The sequence below is a fragment of the Mus caroli genome, chromosome 10 (assembly GCF_900094665.2).
Source record: "Mus caroli chromosome 10, CAROLI_EIJ_v1.1, whole genome shotgun sequence".
In the NCBI taxonomy this organism is placed as follows: domain Eukaryota; kingdom Metazoa; phylum Chordata; class Mammalia; order Rodentia; family Muridae; genus Mus; species Mus caroli.
Window position 1 is genome coordinate 28201241 of NC_034579.1, and position 22041 is coordinate 28223281.

The 22041-nt window shown below is 38.3% G+C and overlaps 1 protein-coding gene and 1 pseudogene across 4 annotated transcripts in view; one reads left to right on the forward strand and one right to left on the reverse strand.

The window, feature by feature from the left end:
• Positions 1 to 22041, reverse strand: part of Nkain2 (sodium/potassium transporting ATPase interacting 2) — a 1235726-nt gene that overhangs the window by 762374 nt on the left and 451311 nt on the right. The gene's annotated exons all lie outside the window — the stretch shown is intronic.
• On the forward strand, positions 8461 to 10435 carry LOC110302936 (annotated as a pseudogene). The gene has a single exon (XR_002378881.2). The product of XR_002378881.2 is annotated as a heat shock cognate 71 kDa protein pseudogene (transcript).

Below are 22041 nucleotides of genomic sequence, written 5' to 3' on the forward strand. Positions count from 1 at the left end.
ACTCGCACAATATGTACTCACTGATAAATGGATATTAGCCGAGAAATTTAGAATACCCAATATATAAGATATAATTTGCTAAACTCATGAAACTCAAGAAGAACGAAGACCGAAGTGTGGACACTTTGCCTCTTCTAAGAATTGGGAACAAAACACCCATATAAGGAGTTACAGAGACAAAGTTTGCAGCTGAAAGGAAAGGATGGACCATCTAGAGACTACCATACCCGGGGATCCATCACATAATCAGCCTCCATATGCTGACACCATTGCATACACTAGCAAGATTTTGCTGAAAGGACCCAGATATAGCTGTCTCTTGTGAGCCTATGCCAGGGCCTAGGAAACATAGAAGTGGATGCTCACAGTCAGCTATTGGATGGATCACAGGGCCCCCAATGGAGGAGCTAGAGAAAGTAACCAAGGAGTTATAGGGGTATGAATCCTTATAGGTTGAACAACAATCTGAACTAATCAGTACCCCCCCCCCCAGATCTTGTGCCTCTAGCTGCATATGTATCAGAAGATGGCCTTGTTGGCCATCATTCAAAAGAGTGTCCCATTGTTTTTACAAACTTTATATGCCTCAGTATAGGGAACACCAGGGCCAAGAAGTGGGAGTGGGTGGGTAGGGGAGTGGGGGGGGAGGGTTTGAGGGTCTTTTGGGATAGCATTGGAAATGTAAATGAAGAAAATACCTAATTAAAAAAATAAAACAGGAAAACCTTGTGAAAAGCAACATGTTAATATTGATAGTATGTTAATAAAAGAGCATAAATAAAATATTCCTTCCTATTAACATTAATTTATAAATCATAACATTTCTTTATTCTTGTTCTCTATGTGTACAGCCTCGTGTGTGTATGTGTGTGTGTGTGTGTGTGTGTGTGAGTATAGGGTGAAACTATATATTAGTTATCTTAGTATTTCCTTATCATATTTGATAGTCTGTCCTCTTGTTGGATAGAGCATATGCAAATTCTATTGTCACAATTACTACAATTTATTCAATACTTACAGTAGGTACCATTTTAGAACTTTAATGTTTCTCAGTAAAGCTTATACTAAGATTATGCAAAATATTATCAGATATTATATTTGTTTTACATAAGAGTACACTGACAATCATAAAGATTAACATGTTTAATATCACAGTTATAGGACTAAGAGAAATCCCTGGTTTCTGACACATATACCCTTGTTCTCAGCAACATGACATAGACAACAGAACACACTAGATTTGTATGGTATGTTATTTGCACTTTCTTAGTAGTATTGCACCAAATGTTTTCCTAACTGAATAGGAAAAAATATAAAGGTTCTTTTTTCCTGGGACATATAGAGAACTATCCCCCACCCCACCCGAAAAAACCTGTTATATTTTTCTATGCCTGATGTTTTTTTTATTTTCAAGTTCACAAAGCTGTCGTCAACCCTACAAAACAGTCATAATTTTCATTATTATTCTACCTCTACTAATTGTGTGATTCATGGTACAGGTGATGTCAGGGATGTATCAGAGCATTTTTTTTGAAAAAAAGTTGAACCTGTATTTTCTGTTATCAATGCAGTTAGTAAATAATATTTCCATGAAGTCAGAAGCAACACTATTTATTAGAAGTGATGTGGCGCCGGGCACCAGCACTCAGGAGGCAGAGGCAGGCAGATTTCTGAGTTGGAGGCCAGCCTGGCCTACAAAGTGAGTTCCAGGACAACCAGGGCTATACAGAGAAACCCTATCCCCCCACCCCACCCCAAAAAAGGTGTGATGTGGCAAACTCATTTCATACCTTGATAGCCTAAGACTCATTTACCAGATTTTAAATCTCAGTATATCCATGTGAAATGGACTAACCTATTCATAGGGGAGATCTTTTTGGTTGAGATATCACTGCTTTGATTTTTTTTGTGGAGTCTATAATTTTTCTCTGTGAACAAGTAACCTCTCAAAAGACCCAGAGCATGTCAAAATGACAGTTTTTCTAGGGAGATTTCATGAGTCACTCAAAGCACATTGCAGGTGTGAGTTTAGAAATGCAGCACAAACACTAGACCTCGAATCGTCTCTTCATCAACATATAAACAAAGTCAAGATTGAGTCAATAAAAAAAAAAGCAAGGGAAATGAGCACAATTAAGAGATGCTATGCTGCATTTAGAAGACTTCAACAGTGGAATTTTACATCATATTTTATAAGCACTGATGAAACATTAAAAACATTATGCCACCAAAGTTTTGGCCTATGTCTCAGAGATAGTTGGAAATAAGAATGAGCTGATCAGATACACTTCGTTATGCTCTCAAGAAGAATCCATATTGATTATGAGATACATTATATTAGAAATTGGATCAGAGATGGCCCAGAATAAGACTATCAGATACATCCTCATTATGTTCAAATATGTTTCTGATTCATTCCTGACGTTCCTAGTGTTCACTGAGCAAATATAAGCAATCATCATTTTATGTCTAACATGATTGATTGGTACAGGAAACAGCAGATGAAATTTTAATAAGAAATACATATACTAGTAGAATTTGGGGGGTCGCTTATGTATACTATCATAGCATCTGCTATTAGTGAAACCTTTATTTCTTCTTTCCCAGTTTGTGTCCCCTTGATCTCTCTTTGTTGTCTTATTGTTCTAGCTAGTACTTTAAGTACTATATTGAATAGGTAGGGAGAAAGTGGGAAGCCTTGTCTAGTCCCTGATTTTAGTGGGATTGCTTCAAGAATTTTTCCATTTAATTTGATATTGGCCCTTGGTTTGCAGTAAATTGATTTTTATTATGTTTAGCTATGGGTCTTGAATTCCTGATCTCTCCCAATACTTTTAACATGAAGGGGTGTTGTATTATGTCAAATGCTTTTTCTGCATCTAAAGAGATGATCATGTGATTTTTTTCTTTGAGTTTGTTTATATAGTGGATTACAATAAATGGAATTTTGTATGTTGAACTAACTGTGCATCCCTAGGATGAAGCCTACTTGATCATGGTGAATTATGGTTTTGAAGTGTTCTTGGATTACATTTGCAAGAATTTTATTGAGTATTGATATTCATAAATGAGATTGGTCTAAAGTTCTCTTTTTTTGGTTGGGTCCTTGTGTGGTTTAGGTATCAGAGTAATTGTGACTTCATAGAATGAATAGGGTTCTGTTTCTATTTTATGGAATAGTTCAAGGAATATTGGTATCAGGTCTTCTTCAGAGGTCTGGTAGAATTCTGCACTAAATCCATCTGTCCCTGGGCTCTTTTTGTTTGGGAGGTATTTGCTTATTTTTTTAATTAATTTATTTTTTACAATGCATATTTTATTCCCCTCATGCACCTTCCAACTGCTACACATCCCATACCTACTGCTTGCCCCACTGTCTCCCTGTGGATGTACCTACTCCCCAAATCACTTGACCTCTAAACTCTCTGGGGCCTCCAGTCTCTTGAGAGTTAGGTGCATCTGTGAATGAACACACACAGGAAAGTCCTTCTCTACTGTATGTATGTTAGTGGCCTCATATCAGCTGGTGTGTTTGGTGGTCCAGTGTTTGAGAGATCCCAAGAGTCTAGATTAAGTGAGAATGCTGGCCTCCTACTGGATTGTCCTTCTCCTCAGCTTCTTTCAGCCTTCCCTAATTCAACATCAGGGGTAAACTCTTTCTGTCCATTGGTTGGGTGAAAGATTCTGCATCTGACTCTTTCAGCTGCTTGTTGGGTCCAGTCATGACAGGTCCCTTTTTGTGAGTGTTCCATAGCCTCAGTAATAGTGTCAGACATTGCAGCCTCCCCTGGAGATGGATCCCACTTTAGGCCTGTCTCTGGACCTTCTTTTCCTCAGGCTCCTCTCCATTATGATCCATGTAATTCTTTCAGACAGGAACAATTATGGGTCAGAGTTGTGACTATAGGATGGCAACCCCATCCTTCATTTGATGTCCTGTTTTCCAGCTAGAGTTGGGATGCCTAAGTTCCCTCTCGCTACTATGGGGCATTTCATCTAAGGGCCCTCCTTTTGAGTCCTGAGAGTCTCTCTCCTCTCCGGTCTCTGATGCATTCTGGAGACTGGGAGTTTTTTAATGACTTCTATTTCCTTGTGTGATATAGGCCTGTTCAGATAGTTTGCCTGCTCTTGATTTAACTTTGGTATATGGTATCTGTCTAGGAAACCATCCATTTCATCTAGATTTTCCAGTATTGCTGAGTATAGGCTTTTATAGTAGTATCTGATGATTTTTTTTAATTTCCTGTTGTTATGTCTCCTTTTCATTTCTGGTTTTGTTAATTTGATTAATGTCTCTGGGCCCTTTAGTTAGTTTGGCTAGGTGTTTATCTATATTGTTGATTCTCTCAAAGAGCCAGCTTTTGGTTTTGTTGAGTCTTTGTATTGCTCTCTTTGTCTATATTTGGTTGATTTTGGCTCTGAGTTGGATTATTTCCTGCTTTCTATTCCTCTTGGGTGTGTTTGCTTCTTTTTGTTCTAGAGTTCTCAGTTGTGTTAAATTGCTAGTGCAAGATCTTTCCAGTTTCTTTACCAGGACAGTTAGTGCTATGAATTTACCTCTTAGCAGTGCTTTCATTGTGTAAATTCCAGGAAGTCGTAACTCCTCTCTGTCTCTGTCTCTGTCTCTGTCTCTGTCTCTGTCTCTGTCTCTGTCTCTGTCTCCCTCTCTCTCTCTCTCTCTCTCTCTCTCTCTCTCTCTCTCTTTCTTTCTTTCTTTCTTTCTTTCTTCCCTGACCAAGTTATCATTGAAGAAAGAGTTGTTCAGTTTCCACATGTATGTGGGCTTTCTGTGGTGTTTTGCTGTTAATGAAGACCAGCCTTAGGCTATGGTGATCTGGTAGGATGCAATGGAGTATTTCAATCTTCTTGTATTAGTGGAAAGTTGTTTTGTGACATATTATATGGTTGATTTTGGAGAAGGTATCATGAGATGCTGAGAAGAAGGTGTATTTTATTTTTAGTGTGAAATGTTCTGTAGATATCTGTTAAATACTTTTGATTCATAACCTTTATTAGTTTCACTGTATTTCTGTTCAGTTTCTGGTTCAACGACATGTACATTGTTGAGAAAGGGGAGTTGAAGTCTCTCACTATTAATCTGTGGGGTTCTATTTGTGTTTTGAGCTTTAGAAAAATTTCTTTTATGAATGCAGGTGCCCTTACTTTTGAGGCATAGATATTCAGAATTAAGGATTTCTCTTAGGGGATTTCCCCTGGCATGAATATGAAATGCCTTTCCTCATCACACTTGAAAACTTTTGGTTGAAAGTCTATTTTATTGAATATTAGGATAAGCAACTTCAGCAAAGTGGCCAGATATAAAATTAACTCAAAGAAATCAGTAGCCTTCCTGATTAAACAGGCTGAGAAAGAGACTAGGGAAACAATTCCCTTCATAATAGCCACAGATAATCTAAAGTATATTAGGGTAACTCTAATCAAATAAGTGAAAGACCTACATGACAATAACTTCAAGTCTCTCAAGAAAGAAATAAAAGAAGATCTCAGAAAATGGAGAGATCTCCAATGCTCATGGATTGGCAGAATTAGTATAGTAAAAGTGGCCATCCCACAGAAGGCAATATACAGATTCAATTCAATTTCCATCAAAATACCAACACAATTCTTCAAAGACATGGAAAGAGCAATTCTCAAATTCATCTGGAAAGGTAAAAAACCCAGAATAGCAAAAACAATTCTTAACAATAAAAGAAAAGCTGGAGGAATCACCATCCCGGACCTCAAGCTTTACTACAGAGGAAGAGTGATAAAAGTTGTATGGTATTACTTACACACATTTCATTTTTGAGAAAGAAGCCAAATATGTACAATGGAAAAAGAAAGAATCTTTCTGTTCTAACTGGCTGTCTATATGTAGAAAAATGAAAATAGACCCATATTTGTCAATTTTCACAAAGCTCATGTCCAAGTGGATGGAGGACCTAAATATAAAACCAGATACACTGTCTCTAACAGAAGAAAAAGGGGGAAGAGCTTTGAACTCATTGGCATGGGAGAGGGAATTTCTTAAAAAGAACACCAATGGCTCATGCTCTAAGATCAAGAATAGATAAATGGGACCTCATGAAACTGGAAATCTTTTGTAAGGTAAAGGACAAAGTCAATAAAACAAATTGGCAATCTATAGATTGGGTAAAAATCTTCACTAACCCCACATCTGATAGAGACCTAGTATCCAAGTATTTAAAGAATTCAAGAAGCTAACCACCAAAAACCCCAAACAATCCAATCAAAAATGGGGTATAGAACTAAACTGGGAATTAACAACAAGACAAATCTCGAATGATTGAGAAGCACCTAAAGTTCAAAGTCCTTAGTGATCAGAGAAATGTAAATCAAAACAACACTGAGATTCCACCTTACACCAATCAGAATGGCTAAAATCAAACCCTCAGGTGACAACACATGTTGGAGAAGATGTGGAGAAAGAGGAACATTCCTCCAATGTTAGTGGTATTGCAAACTGGTAAAACCACTTTGTAAATAAATCTGGAGATTCCTCAGAAAATTGGAAAAAGATCTATCTGAAAACCCAGCTATACAACTCTTGGGTATATACCCAAAACATGCCCCACCATGCCACACAGGCACATGTACCACTATGTTCACAGTAACCTTACTTGTGATAGCTAGAAGCTGGAAACCACCTAGATGTCCCAGGACAGAAGAATGGATACAGAAAATGTGGTTCATTTACACAATGGAATACTACTATTAAGAACGAGGACATCCTGAGTTTTGCAGGGAAATGGATGGAAATAGAAAATGTCATCATGAGTGAGGTATCTCAGAACCAAAAGAATGTACATGGTATGCACTCACTAATAAGTGGATATTAGTCAAGAAAAACAAATAAACTAACAAAAATTAGAGGATACCCAAGATACAGTCCTTGGAACTCAAAAAGGTCAACAAGCTGAAGGGCTCAAGTGAGGACGTTTTAGTCCTATTTGAGAGGGAAAAGAGTTCAAAAACAAGGCAGGGGTTACCTGGGGGGGAAGTAGACTGGATGTGTGGGTGAAGAAGGGAATTTGATCTGGTAGTTCCTGAGGGAAAAGGACAGAATCCCTGAGGGTATCAGAAAGAATGGAAACAGGCAACCTCAGGAGATAGGAGGTTAGGGGCACCATCCAGAATGTACCAGCAACCTGGGAGGCGAAAGAGTCTCAGGACTCAAAGGGAAGGACCAAGAAGAAATGCCTGACAGTAGGAAAAGTGTACTTATAGAGCCCACATCCAGTAGTAAGACAGGATATCAAGTGAGGATGTCCTACACTAGCTGTTATGAGGCTCCCAACACATATGCAGCAGAGGACTGCCAAATCTGGGTTGAGTCCGAAAAGGTGTACCTAATCCTCAAGAGACTGTAATTTAGAGGTCTGAGGGTGGGGGTTGGGGTGTGAGGACTTCATTGTAAAGAGAGACAGAGGGCCAAAGAGGAGGTATGGGATGTGGAACAGCTGGAGGGTAGACAGTGAGGGGAATAAAATCTGGAGTATAAATAAATAAATAAATAAATAAATAAATAAATAAATAAATAAAATGAAATACATATACTAAATATGGAAAATCTCTAAGCTGCACAGAATCATATATTTGTTCACTCTTGACTTTCAAATCAATTAAAAGCCCAGGAAAAGCCAAACAGAAATAGTGTGTAAAGTTCTTTCTTTCATGTATCAAGAAAGGGTTTGCTTCTAATAGCAAATGGATGTATTTAGAGAAAACTATATATTGAGTGGAAAAATCATAGAAATATATTGCTTGCAATATGGAGAATGAATATCTATAAACTTTTTTCTTAAAAAGTTACAAAGGTTCCAAAATATGTACCTTGTAACTTTATTAGACAAGAATATAAAAGCAGCTTTCAGATTTGGTCTGAAAATTTACTCATATGCCACTATACACAGTTATTTTGAGAACCCAAGACAAAATGCCACTGGGAGGCATTTGCCCTCTTCCTATTAGCTTTGTTTTGCTAAGGTGAGACAATAGATTGATAATGCCATCAGGATTTTTGAAATCTTCCTGTTAAGTATACACATTTTAATTGCAGGTGAAAGCTGGGTAGTCTTGTTGGTAACAATGAGGTCATAGTGATGGAATGACCCACATGCAGAGCTCTTCTCCACTTCTTTTCTCTCAGAGGTTCTCTTCTTCTCCACAAACCTAGACACAAGCTCATGCTTCAGGACAAGTTATTTTAACATTATTTTTATTTTGACTAGAAAAGCTAGCTATATGGAAGATGTCAATCACAGTTTTCAAATTCTAGGTGACATCGTTTTCATAAGATTCAATTTTATAAGGATTCACTAAAATGCTACATAAATATCGCACATTGTTCTCTGTGCACACACACACATTTTATATACTACCATTAAGACTTATAGTCACTCATTGAACGCGGAGGCAGCTGCCAGGCATTCGTGTGGTCTCGTCAGCGCAGCCGGGCCTACACGCAAGCAACCATGTCTAAGGGACCTGCAGTTGGCATTGATCTTGGCACCACCTACTCCTGTGTGGGTGTCTTCCAGCATGGAAAGGTGGAAATTATTGCCAATGACCAGGGTAACCGCATCACGCCGAGCTATGTTGCTTTCACGGACACAGAGAGATTAATTAGGGATGTGGCCAAGAATCAGGTTGCAATGAACCCCACCAACACAGTTTTTGATGCCAAACATCTGATCGGGAGTAGGTTTGATGATGCTGTTGTTCAGTCTGATATGAAGCACTGGCCCTTCATGGTGGTGAATGATGCAGGCAGGCCCAAGGTCCAAGTGGAATACAAAGGGGAGACAAAAAGTTTCTACCCAGAGGAAGTGTCCTCCATGGTTCTGACAAAGATTAAGGAAATTGCAGAAGCGTACCTCGGAAAGACTGTTACCAATGCTGTGGTCACAGTGCCGGCTTACTTAAATGACTCTCAGCGACAGGCAACAAAAGATGCTGGAACTATTGCTGGCCTCAATGTACTTCGAATCATCAATGAACCAACTGCTGCTGCTATTGCTTATGGCTTAGATAAGAAGGTCGGAGCTGAAAGGAATGTGCTCATTTTTGACTTGGGAGGTGGCACTTTTGATGTGTCAATCCTCATTATTGAGGATGGAATTTTTGAAGTCAAGTCAACAGCTGGAGACACCCACTTAGGTGGAGAAGATTTTGACAACCGAATGGCCAATCATTTCATTGCTGAGTTTAAGCGAAAGCACAAGAAAGATATCAGAGAGAACAAGAGTGCCGTCTCCGCACCGCCTGCGAGCGGGCAAGCGCACCCTCTAGTCCAGCACCCAGACCAGTATTGAGATTGGTTCTCTCTATGAGGGAATTGACTTCTATACCTCTATTAACCGGGCTCGATTTGAGGAGTTGAATGCTGACCTGTTCCGTGGCACACTGGACCCTGTAGAGAAGGCCCTTCGAGATGCCAANCTGGACAAGTCACAGATCCATGATATTGTCTTGGTGGGTGGTTCTACCAGAATCCCCAAGATTCAGAAACTTCTGCAAGACTTCTTCAATGGAAAAGAACTGAACAAGAGCATTAACCCCGATGAAGCTGTTGCCTATGGTGCAGCTGTCCAGGCAGCCATTCTATCTGGAGACAAGTCTGAGAACGTTCATGATTTGCTGCTCTTGGATGTCACTCCTTTTTCTCTTGGTATTGAAACTGCTGGTGGAGTCATGACTGTCCTCATCAAGCGCAATACCACCATCCCCACCAAGCAGACACAGACTTTCACCACCTACTCTGACAACCAGCCTGGTGTACTCATTCAGGTGTATGAAGGTGAAAGGGCCATGACCAAGGACAACAACCTGCTTGGAAAGTTCGAGCTCACGGGCATCCCTCCAGCACCCCGTGGGGTTCCTCAGATTGAGGTTACTTTTGACATCGATGCCATTGGCATCCTCAATGTTTCTGCTGTAGATAAGAGCACAGGAAAGGAGAACAATATCACCATCACCAATGACAAGTAAGCCGCTTGAGTAAGGAAGATATTGAGCACATGGTCCAAGAAGCTGAGAAGTACAAAGCTGAGGATGAGAAGCAGAGAGATAAGGTTTCCTCCAAGAATTCACTGGAGTCCTATGCCTTCAACATGAGCGCAACTGTGGAAGATGAGAAACTTCAAGGCAAGATCAATGATGAGGAAAAACAGAAGATTCTTGACAAGTGCAATGAAATAATCAGTTGGCTGGATAAGAACCAGACTGCAGAGAAGGAAGAATCTGAGCATCAGCAGAAAGAACTGGAGAAAGTCTGCAACCCTATCATTACCAAGCTGTACCAGAGTGCAGGTGGCATGCCTGGGGGAATGCCTGGTGGCTTCCCAGGTGGAGGAGCTCCCCCATCTGGTGGTGCTTCTTCAGGCCCCACCATGGAAGAGGTGGATTAAGTCAGTCCAAGAAGAGGGTGTAGCTTTGTTCCACAGGGACCCAAAACAAGTAACATGGAATAATAAAACTATTTAAATTGGCAAAAAAAAGACTTATAGTCATTAACTCTGACTGCTAAAGGACAATCAAGGGCTGAAATGAAAGGAGCTATGTCATCAAGACTGCTAACATGTCAAACAGTAACTGTGGTGGTAGGTTATATCAGAGATTCCAACTAGGAATACAGGACAATGGCATTTAAGTTGGCAGCTGGAACATTTTAGATTTTACTGTGAAGTATTCTCTTTCTGGCATTGCAAATACCATGTCTCCTGTGTCATTTAGAGGAGCTGTATTATTGAATTTATCAAAGATCCAGAGATGGTCTTCTGCAAAATGAGAGCCACAGCACATGATTTCCTGTTGACAAAAGTATGTGTAGAAAGATATAATATCCTCTGTCCATCAGTGTTCTATATACTCTATTATCCCATTATAGATAACTACTGCTGATTAAACAGGATAAAGATTTGCAGGATACAAAACATATTTCCTACCTTATTCCTGAAAATTCAAAGCACTAAAATGCTAAAGATATTTTGTACATTGTTCTCTGTGCACACACACAGACACACACACACACACACACACACATTTTATATACTAACATTAAGACTTAAAGAATGATTTGAAGCACTTTTATCAATATGAATTATTTAGTGAGGTCAGGCAATGTTATGGAAGAGGCAATATTTTTTCCATTTTAGTAATAAGCATGCAGCTTTGTAGAAATGATTCGGGTGTATAATACATGCTTATTTTTCAAAAGGTTCTGTGTTAAACAGGCAAACAAATAAACTAAAAAGAAAAAGAATGTGAATTATTATTGTGCCTGCTCTTAGGCTCTTTTCCTTCTGTTGCATTGCCTGGTGCAAACTTATTTTTTTCAAGTTTTATATTAGATATATTCTTCATTTACATTTCAAATGCTATGCCGAAAGTCACCTATACACCCCCTGCCCTGCTCCCCTAACCACCCACTCCCACTTCTTGGCCCTGGTGTTCCCCTGTACTGGGGCATATAAAGTTTGCAAGACCAAGGGGCCTCTCTTTCCAATGATGACCAACTAGGCCATCTTCTGCTACATATGAAGCTAGAGACATGAGCTCTGGGGGTACTGGTTAGTTCATATTATTGTTCCTCCTATAGGGATGCAGACCCCTTCAGCTCCTTGGGTACTTTCTCTAGCTCCTCCATCGGCGGCCCTGTGTTCCATCCAATAGATGACTATAAGCATCCATTTGTGTATTTGCCAGGCACTGGAATAGCCTCACAAGAGACAGCTATATCAGGGTCCTTTCAGCAAAATCTTTCTGGCATGTGCAATAGTGTCTGCGTTTGGTGGCTAACTATCTGATGGATCCCCAGGTGGGGTAGTCTCTGGACGGTCCATCCTTTTGTCTTAGCTCCAAACTTTGTCTCTGTAACTCCTTCCATGGGTATTTTGTTCCCTATTCTAAGGAGGAATGAAATATCCACATGTTGGTCTTCCTTCTTGATTTTCTTATGTTTTGCAAATTGTATCTTGGGTATTCTAAGTTTCTGGGCTAATATCCACTTATCAGTGAGTGCATATCAAGTGACTTCTTTTGTGATTGGGTTACCTCACTCAGGATACATCCATTTGCTGAAGAATTTCATAAATTCATTGTTTTTAATAGCTGAGTAGTACTCCATTGTGTAAATGCACCACATTTTCTGTATCCATTCCTCTGTTGAGGGGCATCTGGGTTCTTTCCAGCTTCTGGCTATTATAAATAAGGCTGCTATGAACATAGTGGAACATGTGTCCTTGTTACCAGTTGGAACAACTTCTGGGTATATGCCCAGCAGAGGAATTGCTAGATCTTCCGGTTGTACTATGTCCACTTTTCTGAGGAACCGCCAGACTGATTTCCAGAGTGGTTGTACAAGCTTGCAATCCCACCAGCACTGTGGGAGTGTTCCCCTTTCTCCACATCCTTGCCAGCATCTGCTATCACCTGAATTTTTATCTTAGCCATTCTGACTGGTGTGAGGTGGAATCTAAGGGTTGTTTTGCCTGGTGTAAACTTAATGTAATATATTTTGTTTTATCTTACTATATTTTGTCAAAAATAGCTATCACTGGTTATTACAAAAATGATATCTATCCACTCTTTGGTTGATCATATAATATATTCACCTTAGGTTTTAAAATATAGGAATTAATACATTTATAGATAGTTATATTAATATTAATCCTTCAGTATTTCATGAAATTTAATATCGTTTAGTTCTACAAAACTATTTTTTTGTTTATTCAGTAACTGAAAAACAGCTGGCAAAATGGCATTTAAATAGAATCACTCAGATGGTAACTGTAAGTTAAAAGCCATATGTTGGAGTCAGAGGACTCAGAAATGGGTACTTTTATAAAAATAATGATGTCTCTTTCCCAGAATATATCAATAAGTATTACTTTAGTAATGAATAGTGTCCCATGAGTCACCACACATCCATGTAAGTCAGAAATTATAAAAATGACTTGAATATCTCAAAAGCTATTATTTCAACCCATAGATACAGACTCTTTATATCCATTTATCTTGTGCTTGACAATTCCTTAAGACATCATTGTAAGAAAAGTGCTGGTTTTTAGAGTTCTGAAAAACACTTCTGAGCTTTTGAACATGCTTTACTGGAAAAATAACATTTTATTTTGCCAAATTCAGAAGCATTAAAGAATGCTGAAATAGACTTGTTATCCTGTTGCAGTTCCTTTATGACTACATTGGAGTTTCTTAATTTGTTATGCATGTTAATCATGGAAGAGAAGTAAAGTTTGAAAAATATGATTAACTATTTTCATTGACTTTTATTTTTTACTTAGTTTTAACTTATCAATTTTTAGTTTAGTGTGAACACACAGTATGTGTGTGTGAGTGTGTGTGTGTGTGTGTGTGTGTGTGTGTGATGGTATGTGTAATCACACTGTTGGAATCAAGGTGTAAGCCATGTGTAGATGCCTACAGAGGTCAGAAGAGGGGATCAGCTTCCATAGAGCCAGAGACCTAGACGTGAGCCAGGTGCTATGAACAGAACCTGGTGCTCTTGACAATCAGGAATGACTGAAGCACTCTTTAACTCTGAGGGCCTTCTCTCCATCCCATGTACTGCTATTAATGAAAGATCATTAAATTTATGAAGTGTGTGAATATGCGACTCATATACGTTACATCCATACCCACATTTATATCTATGTCCATTTAGAGCTGATGAATGCTCTGCATTATGTCTCTCCCTTCTTGGTGCTAAACATTGGTAAAGAAAATTAGTTCTGTACAGTTATAGCTCAGTGATTTCATCAGTGTACCAGATCAGTTAAGATCAGTTCAGCTGTTAGAGAAAAAGAAAAATGGTGTTAGAGAAAAAATGGTTCAGTTAAATATGCCTTACTGTTCAATCTGTTGAAAAACAATCTATAACAATCTGCCTAATTAAAATTTAGAGAAATCAAAACATGTGTGTATGCACACACATATACACAATTTCATATAACATTTAATCATTCAAATGTGTGAAGAATAAGAGCCTCAAGTGATCAAATAACAAGTAATAAGCTAAGATGTCCTTGTCACATAAATAGAGCTTGACCTAATGATGGAGAAGACTGAAAGAATTTGGCAATGTTTATGAAGAATTATTTGTCAATAAAATTCTTTGGAAATACTTCTGTGTATGACAGATGGTTTGGGGTACTATCAGCCATGGGTTAGAACTTCACTTTAAAATAGTATGTTAGATTACATTGCATTTCATGAAATGCATTTTGTGTTCCAGGCATGCCATTAAGTAGACAAAATGAAAACCGTAACCAGGTCTGATGGAATAACAGAATTCTCTACTTTTAAGACTTTTTTTTTACTCAATCCTTCCTAGCATTTACATCTCAATTGATATCCCCTTTCCCAGTTACCCCTCCAAACAACCCCATCCCATCTGTCCTCTCCATCCTTCTCTTTGCCTCTATGAGTGTGCTCTTCCACTCCTGCCCCACTACTCCAGCATCTCCCTACTCTGGGACATCAAACCTCCACAAGACCAAGGGCCTCCTCCCATTGATGTCAGACAAGGCTATCCTCTGCCACATGTGTATCTGGAGCCAGGAATTTCTTGGTTGGTGGTCTAGTCCCTGGGAGCACTGGCTAGTCTGGCCAGCCGAAATAGATTTTCCTACGGGGTTGCAATCCCCCTTTGTTCCTCCATTCCTTCTGCCCTCTCCCCCAATTGGGGTTCTGGAGCTCAGTATGATGGTTGGATCTGAGCATCCACATCTGCATTTGTCAGTTTCTGGCTGAACCTCCCAAGGAACAGCAGGTTCCTGTCAGTGAGCGCCTCTTGGCAACAGCAACAGTGTCAGGGTTTGGTGTCTGCGATCTGATGGATCCCTAGGTGGGACAGTCTCTTAAGGAACTTTCCTTCAGTCTCTGTTCCAATTTTTGTCCCTGTTTTTCCTTTGGACAGGAACATTTCTGGGTCAGAAACTTTGAGATAAGTGGGTGGCCCCATCGCTCAACTGGGTAGCATGCCTATCTAGTGGAGGTGGTCTCCATAGGTTCTATCTGTGCTTCATTGGATATTTCCACTAAAGCCATCCAAGTTAAGTCCCGGGAGCCTCTTGCTTCCCTGATGTCTGGGACTCTCCGTGGCTATCCACAGTTCCTTATCCCCCATTGCTACATATTTTTATTCAATTTCCTGAGCCTATGTACATCTCTCTTGCTCCCTCCAGTACCAGCTGCCCTCTTTTGTTCTCTCCCCCTCCTCTATCCCCTGCAGGTCCCTCCAAGAGCTCTTAAAACATTTTAATCTCAGAAGGAATTGTTGTTGTTATTGTTGTGCTGATTTTCCAGTTGTCTGTATTTTGTTCCTTTCCTCACTAACACTTCACATTTCACTTCAAAGGAAAAACTAAGCCCCCGATTCCACCCTAGAGTCAAACTCTGCCAAGTCAAACAACTGGGCAAGTCAGGGGTCATAAAGGTGTTATCTCCTGTCAGTTCTTCACTCCCATTTGTTTAGAGGGAGCTGATGACTTACTGGTCCATTTAAATTTAATTCCCTGTGCAATCACAGTGCTGCAAAAGCATTCAGAACTCACACAATATCAGTGAATTAAAATGCAGCCTTGGCATTAAAATACTACAATCTACTAATTATTTGCCCTGATGATTTTTCTCTAAAAAAATCATCACGAGTCTTTTGATAAAAGGCAAAGAAAATTGCCTGAATTCTTTCCATTATCTTAAAAAAAATAGCTTCTGAATTTTAGGCTGTTTCAGTGTATCAACTTTAAGAGGTCAAAGTTCACACTACGTTGAAATTTAATACATTTTATAAGATGATATATGTTAGAAGTACAGATTGAGGTCATGATAATTTAAAATTTTTAAAGTATAAGCATGAATGTAATTCACAGTGGTGATAAATAGCAACAAATATAATAAAATATGAGCTATCTACATTAATGGCAATAAATTTGAATGAAATTATTAAAAAATGAACCAAACAATGGTTCTAAAGGAACTGTAGACATTCATAAATTAAGAAATAATTTTCTCTATATTTGCACATTTATATCTATTCATATGTTTTAACTTGTATAAATTATGTATATATACATAATTATATAATTATAAAACATATAATCATATATTTTAGATATGGATCTCTCTGTACAAAAATAATTTCATGGAATTCTATCAGAAAATAAAATGTGCAATTAAAATATATAAATTCTGATGATTTGTGTCAGGAACAAAGAAAACTCAGAACAAATGTCTAAGTGTAGTTTGAGTTAGCATACCAAACTCATAATAGCCTCCAGGCTCTCTCAGGATCTTAAGTACTCACACAACTCCCTTGTTGTCCCCTGTTCCTCTTAGCTCTCTTCATCCATCCCATCAGCCTAAACTCTAGCTCTTATGTTTTTTGTTGTTGTTGTTTTTTGTTTGTTTGTTTTTTGTTTTTTGAGACAGGGTTTCTCTGTGTAGCCCTGGCTGTCCTGGAACTCACTTTGTAGACCAGGCTGGCCTGCCTCTGCTTCTCAGGTACTGGGCTTAAAGGCGTGCGTCACCATGTCCCGGCATTCCTTATGCTTCTTGTACTGAAGGTCTGTTATTTTAGCTATGCATTCTCTTTTGCTCTCTTGGCTCTCTCTGCACACTCTCTCTTCTTTTCTTTCTCTCTCTTTTTTCTCTCTCTCCCCACTCCTCCATTTCTCTCTCCCTCCTTTTTCCCTCAGCCATTACTATAGGCCACTTGTGGCCTAATTCAGTCTTCTGGTCATGTATAGTCTATTATTTTCCCCCTTGATCTGGGTTTTTCCAGATGTCCATGACTGTACTTCTTCAATTCTATAATAAAAAACGTCCTCTTCAATCAAGACTTGGAATGGTCATGTCCTTATTCTTACAAAAGAATACATATTTTTACAAAATTCTTTCTTTTTTTAAAGTTATTTTATTTTATTTTAATTAGGTATTTTCTTGATTTACATTTCCAATGCTATCCCCAAACTCTCCCATACTCTCCTCCCCATTCCCCTACCCACGAACTCCCACTTCTTGGCCCTGGTGTTCCCCTGTACTGGGACATATAAAGTTTGCAAGACAATGGGCCTCTCTTTCCACTGATGGCCGACTAGACCATCTTCTGATACATATGCAGCTAGAGACACGAGCTCCGGGGAGTACAGGTTAGTTCATATTGTTGTTCCACCTATAGGGTTGCAGACTCCTTTAGCTCCTTGGGTACTTTCTCTAGCTCCTCCATTGGGGGTCCTGAGATCAATCCAATAGCTGACTGTGAGCATCTCAAGAAGAATGAAGACCAAAGTGTGGACACTTTGCCCCTTCTTAGAATTGGGAACAAAACACCCATGGAAGAAGTTACAGAAACAAAGTTTGGAGCTGAGATGAAAGGATGGACCATCTAGAGACTTCCATACCTGGGGATCCATCCCATAATCAGCCTCCAAATGCTGACACCATTTCACACACTAGCAAGATTTTGATTAAAGGACCCTGATATAGCTGTCTCTTGTGAGACTATGTCTGGGCCTAGCAAACACTGAAGTGGATGCTCACAGTCAGCTTTTGGATGGATCATAGAAAATTCTTTCTTAATATTCTTGAATATTGATCTATCAGACAATTTACAAATGCCTTTCTAAGTAGCTTTCAGCTTAAAAAGTTCACTCTTGTAATTGTGAATCAGTGAATTAGCATAGTGAGTTTCTATGAATTTTACTGTTGACCAAGTGATGATGTGGCAAAAAGTAATATATATTAAAAACTCATGAGAACTTCCAATTGTAAAGCTGAAGAAGATGATATCATAACTTAATGCTGTCAACAACTGAATAGACATCACAAAAAAGATGGCTTTGTTCTATGAACAAGATCTAATGTGGTCCAATGAATAGTTTCTATGGCAGGATTCTAAGAGCTAACCCTCTGATATTTTTTCCTCTTGACATTGTATTCAATTTTGTAGAATACATCAATATGTCTACTCTGTAAAACCAACAGTTGACCATTTTTGACTCAACATGAACAGAAATAGATGATCTGGTAGATGAGAGTAAATACCACTTTTTAAATAGGGTTATTTGATTTTTCTGGAGTCCAGCTTCTTGAGTTCTTTGTATATGTTGGATATTAATCCCATATCTGATTTAGATTTGGTAAAGATATTACCCTAATCTGTTGGTGGCCTTTTTGTCTTATGGACAATGTTTTTTGCCTTACAGAAGCTTTGCAATTTTATGAGGTCCCATTTGTTGATGCTCAATTTAACAGAACATGCAGTTATCACATTGCAGTTCTGTTCAGGAATTTCCCCCCTGTACCCATATCTTTGAGGCTTTTCCCCACTTTTTCCTCTATAAGTTTCAGAATATCTGCTTTTATGTGGAATTCCTTGATCCATTTACACTTGAGCTTTGTACAAGGAGATAAGAAAGGATCAATTCACATTATTTTGCATGAAAACCCTTAGTTGAGCAAGCACCATTTGTTGAAAATGCTGTCTTTTTTTCACTGAATGGTTTTAGCTTTTTTGTCAAAGATCAAGTGACCATAGTTGTTTGGGTTCATTTCTGGGTCTTCAATTCTATTCCATTGATCTATCTGTCTGTCGCTGTACCAGTACCATGTAGTTTTTATCACAATTGCTATGTAGTAAAGCTTGAGGTTAGGCATGGTGATTCCACCAGAGGTCCTTTTATTGTTTAGAATACTTTCTGCTATCTTAGATATTTGTTATTCCAGATGAATTTTCAAATTGCCCTTTCTAACCTGGTGAAGAATTTAGTTGGAATTTTGATGGGAATTGCAATGAATCTGTAGATTGCTTTCAGCAAGATAGCCATTTTTGCTATATTAATTCTGCCAATCCATGAGCATGGGAGATCTTTCCATAGTCTGAGATCTTTGATTTCATTCTTCAGAGATTTAAAGTCCTTATCATACAGATTTTTCACTTCTTTAGTTAAAATATCACGAAGGTATTTTATATTTTTTGTGACAATTGTGAAAGGTGTTATTTCCCTAAATTCTTTCTCAGCCTGTTTATCCTTTGTATAGAGAAATGCCACTGATTTGTTTGAGTTAATTTTGTATCCAGATACCTCACTGAAGCTATTTATCAGCTTTAGTAGTTCTCTGATGGAATATTTAGGGTCACTTTTATATACTATCATGTCATCTCCAAAGAGTAATATTTTGACTTCTTCCTTTTCAATTTGTATCCCCGTGACCTCCTTTTGTTTTCTAATTGCTCTGGCTAGGACTTCAAGTAATATATTGAATAGGTAGGGAGAATGTAGGCAGCATTGTCTAGTACCTGATTTTAGTGGGATTGCTTCAAGTTTATCTCTTTTTAGTTTAAGGTTGGCTACTGGTTTGCTGTATATTGCTTTTATTATGCTTAGATATGAGCCTTGAATTCCTGATCTTTCCAAGTCTTTTATCATGCATGGTTGTTGGATATTGTCAAATGCTTTCTCAGCATCTAACGAGATGATCATGTGGTTTTTGTCTTTGAATTTGTTTATATAGTGGATCACGTTGGTGAATTTTTTTATATTAAACAATCCATGCATCCCTGGAATGAAGCTTCCTTGATCATGATGGAAGATTGTTTTGATGTGTTCTTGGATTCCATTAGTGAGAATTTTAATGAGTATTTTTGCATCGATATTCATAAAGGAAATTGGTCTGAAGTTCTCTATCTTTGTCTTTTTATTGGGGAATCAAATTGGGGGATCTTTATGTGGTTAAGAAATCAGAGTAATTGTGACTTCATAGAATGAATTGGGTAGAGTACCTTCTATTTCTATTTTGTAGAATAGTTTGAGGAGAACTGGAATTAGGTCTTCTTTGAAGGTCTGATAGAACTCTGCACAATACCCATCTGGTCCTGGGCTTTTTTGGGTTAGGAGACTATTAATGACTGCTTCTATTTCTTTTGGGGATATGGGACTGTTTAGGCCATTAATCTGATCCTGATTTAACTTTGGTACCTTGTATCTGTCTAGAAATTTGTCCAGTTCATCCAGGTTTTTCAGTTTTGTCGAGTATAGCCTTTTGTAGTAGGATATGAGGATGTTCTGGATTTCCTCATGTGATGTTGTTATGTCTACCTTTTCATTTCTGATTTTGTTAATTAGGACACTGTCCCTGTGCCCTCTATTTAGTCTGGCTAAGTGTTTATCTATATTGTTGATTTTCTCAAGAAACCAAGTCCTGGTTTGGTTGATTCTTTGCAATTTTTTTCCAGTTGTTTGATTTCAGCCCTGAGTTTGACTATTTCCTGCCATCTACTCCTCTTGGGTGAATTTGATTCCTTTTGTTCTACAGCTTTTAGGTGTGCTGTCAAGATACTACTGTATGCTCTCTCTAGTTTATTTTTGGCTGCACTCAGAGCTATGAGTTTTCCTCTTAGTACTGCATTTTTTGTGTCCCATAAGTTTAGGTATATTGTGGCTTCATTTTCATTAAACTCTAAAATGTCTTCAATTTCTTCCTTCATCTCTTTCTTGAACAAGTTATCATTGAATAGAGTTTTGTTCAGCTTCCAAGTGAATGTTGGGTTTCTATTATTTATGTTGTTACTGAAGATCAGCCTTAGTCCATGATGAAATGATAGGATGTATCAGATAATTTCAATATTTTTGTATATGTTGAGGCCTGTTTTGTGACCGATCATATGGTTAATTTTGGAGGAGGTACCATGAGCTGCTAAGAAGAAGGTATATCCTTTTGTTTTAGGATAAAATGCTCTGTAGATATCTGTTAAATTTATTTGCTTCATAAATTCTGTTATTTTCAATGTGTCTCTGTTTAGTTTCCGTTTCCAGGATCTGTCCATTGTGAGAGTGGGGTGTTGAAGTTTCCCACTAGTATTGTGTGAAGTGTAATGTGTTCTTTGAGCTTTACTAGAGTTACTTTAATGAATGTGGATTCCCTTGCATTTAGAGCATAGATATTCAGAATTGAGAGTTCGACTTAGAAGATTTTACCTTTGATGAGTATGAAGTGCCCCATCTTGTCTTTTTTGATAACTTTTATTCTATATTAGAATGGCTAATCCAGCTTGTTTCGTTGGCCCCTTTGCTTGGAAAATTGTTTTTCAGCCTTTTACTCTGAGGTAGTTTCTGTCCTTGTTCCTGATGTGGGTTTCCTGTATGCAGCAAAATGTTGGGTCATGTTTATGTAGCCAGTCTGTTAGTCTATGTCTTTTTATTGGGGAATCAAATCCATTGATATTAAGAGATATTAAGGAAAAGTAATTGTTGTTTCCTGTTATTTTTGTTGTTAGAATTGAGATTCTGCTCTTGAGGCTATCTTCTTTTATGTTTCTTAAAAGATTACTTTCTTTTTCTAGGGCATAATTTACCTCCTTGTGTTGGAGTTTTCCCCTTCTCATCCTTTGAAGGGCTGGGTTCAAGGAAAGATATTGTGTGAATTTTGTTTTGTCATGAAATACTTTGGTTTCCCTATCTATGGTAATTAAGAGTTTTGCTGGGTATAGTATCCTGGTCTGGCATTTGTGTTCTCTTAGGGTCTGTATAACATATGACCAGGATCTTCTTACTTTCTTAGTCTCTGGTGAGACATCTGGTATAATTCTAATAGGTCTACGTTTACATGTTACTTGACCTTTTTCCCTTACTGCTTTTACTATTCTATCTTCAGTGTATTTGTTATTCTGATTATTATGTGTCAGGAGGAATTTCTTTTCTTGTCCAGTCTATTTGGAGTTCTGTAGGCCTCTTGTTTGTTCTTGGGCATCTCTTTCTTTAGGGAAGTTTTATTTTATAATTTTGTTGAAGAAATTTACTGGCCCTTTAAGTTAGCCTCTGCAAGTACTTCTGAGATTCCAAATCTCTCCTTAGTCTCAGTGGTCAAAATACTTTCTGCAGGAAAGCTCTCCTCTTATAGGTAAGGTGCACAAATGTCTGGAGCTCATATCCACCTTCTGGATGAAGTTGAAGGCCCTAAGGGACCCTGTCTGAGATGCTTTGTTGCTTCTGTGGTCCCTGT